The sequence below is a fragment of the Gekko japonicus genome, unplaced genomic scaffold, assembly GCF_001447785.1.
Source record: "Gekko japonicus isolate JY-2015 unplaced genomic scaffold, Gekko_japonicus_V1.1 scaffold312, whole genome shotgun sequence".
NCBI lineage: Eukaryota > Metazoa > Chordata > Lepidosauria > Squamata > Gekkonidae > Gekko > Gekko japonicus.
This window is the reverse complement of record NW_015176460.1, coordinates 611,246-613,511: the sequence shown is the minus strand read 5'-3', so window position 1 is coordinate 613,511 and position 2,266 is coordinate 611,246. Positions and strand designations below refer to the sequence as shown.

Sequence of the window (2,266 nt, the reverse complement as noted above, 5' to 3'; positions counted from 1 at the left end):
GTATGGAAAAAATATATAAAGTTTACTAAAGCAACTACTTATAAAGAAAATATTTATAAAATGTTTTATAGATGGTACATTACTCCAGATAAATTAGCAACATTTTATCCTGACCTACCGAATGATTGTTGGAAGTGCCACAGATATGCTGGTTCCTTTTTTCATATGTGGTGGATGTGTGATACAGTTAAAAAAATATTATTCTTGGATTCATGAATTGTTACCAAAAATGTTATAATGTATTATACCCCATATACCAGAATTGTTTCTATTAAATATATTACCAGAAAATTGTAAAAAGCAAGATGCTTATCTTATTATACATGTAGTATAATGCAAGAATATTATATGCCAAATATTGGAGGAAGAATGAAGTACATTCAAAAGAAGAAATCTTAAATAAAATATTTGAAGCTGCAGAGATGGACAAATTAACTTTAATTTTGAGAGGACTAAATGAACAAAATTTGAGAATACATGGTCAAGGTTTTATAAATGGATGGAAGAATACAATAAATAAACATATGGACATACAGCTGAATCAGAAGAAGATATGAACTATATTTTTGGTTATGAGCAAAGCTTTATTCAAATTTACATGGTGGGGAAAAATAAAGAAGCAAAATATATAATTAGATATTGTATGAGGTAACTTGACAAAAAAAATAACATGTATGTATGTAGGAGCTGTGGTGGCTCAAGTGGTCAAGATGCTGAACTGCAGGCTGTGGAAGGTCAGTAGTTCAGCAGTTCGAGACCCGGGTGCCGCATGATGGAGTGAGCTCCCATCTCTAGTTCCAGCTCCTGCCAACCTAGCAGTTCGAAAGCAAGAAATTGCAAGTAGATAAATAGGTACCACTTTGGTGGGAAGGTAGCAGCGTTCCGTGCGCCTTGGTGTTTAGTCATGCCGGCCACATGACCACGGAAACGTCTCCAGACAGCTCTGGCTCTTCGGCTTTGAAACGGAGATGAGCACCGCAACCCTAGAGTCGATTTCAACTGGCTTTCGAGCAAGGGAACCTTTACCTTTACTATGTATGTATGTATGTATGTATGTATGTATGTATGTATGTATGTATGTATGTATGTATGTATGTATGTATGTATGTATGTATGTATGTATGTATGTATGTATGTATGTATGTATGTATGTATGTATGTATGTATGTATGTATGTATGTATGTATGTATGTATGTATGTATGTATGTATGTATGTATGTATGTATGTATGTATGTATGTTTTTGTTTTTTGTTGGTCTTGTACAAAAATAAAATTGTTTTAAAATACATAAAGGTGCCTTACACAAAATCAGACAATTGGTTCATCAAGGTCAGTATTATATCCTCTGCTTGGCACTGGCTCTCCAAGTTCTTAAGCAGAGGTCTTTCCAGGGGTCATTTCGTAGAAAAAGAGCTAGGGGAACTCATTAGCAGAACTCATTAGCATATGCCACACCCCCTGACATCACCGGAAGTGTGTCATAAGGCCACACACCCCGCCCCCAACGGTCCCGGCCTCTGGGTCTTTCACATCACCTCCTACTTGACCCACTTAGCTGGAGTTGCCAGGGATTGAACCTGGGACCTTCTGCATGCAAAGCACACACTCTACCACTGAGCCATAGCCCCTCCCTCATGTAACTGGATTGAATACATATTTCCCCCTGGTTATCTCTGCCTCACTTCCTCCCCTTCCTTGCCTTTTTGTACTATGTAAAACACCAAGAAAGCTGCTGCCAGTCACAGCAGACAGTATTCACCTGGAGAGATGAATGATCTGACTCAAGTATTAAGTACATGTCTACCTCACCACCAGCAAATAAGCACTTCCCCCAGTCTAGCTATGCCAGATTTATCTGGGTACATCACCACATTTCATCAGGAAATCTGCCCAACTCTTTCCAAAGAGATCCATATAAGAACCAAAACTGATAACTCTACAGGACCTCGAAAAGAACACAGCAGGGATAGTGGCTACTTGACCTGTTTTGTCTGTCTATATTGCTTTGCCTCTAGCAATATGCTTTGGCTTCTTCACATCCCAGCCACTTCCTCTGAGCCCTTTTATCTTAAATAAGTGTGACCTCTGGCATACCTATTCATCCCAGGTTCAGTTCTCCCAGTTGGTGAGAAGATGCTAATTTCCCAGGGCCATTTATAGCCAGCTTGTTACTCTACCCTGCAGCATGGGAGCCCAGTAAATGATACCATCCAAAGTTTGCCTGCTGTGGAGTGAATGCAAAACTCCCTCCAAAGACAAGGCCA

At 39.1% G+C, this 2,266-nt stretch overlaps 1 non-coding gene across 1 annotated transcript; it reads right to left on the bottom strand.

Moving 5' to 3' along the window:
* Nucleotides 1-1,558: 1,558 nt before the first annotated feature.
* On the bottom strand, nucleotides 1,559-1,630 carry TRNAA-UGC. Its single transcript has one exon. It is a non-coding gene; the product is annotated as a tRNA-Ala (tRNA).
* Between the last annotated feature and the right edge of the window lie 636 nt (nucleotides 1,631-2,266).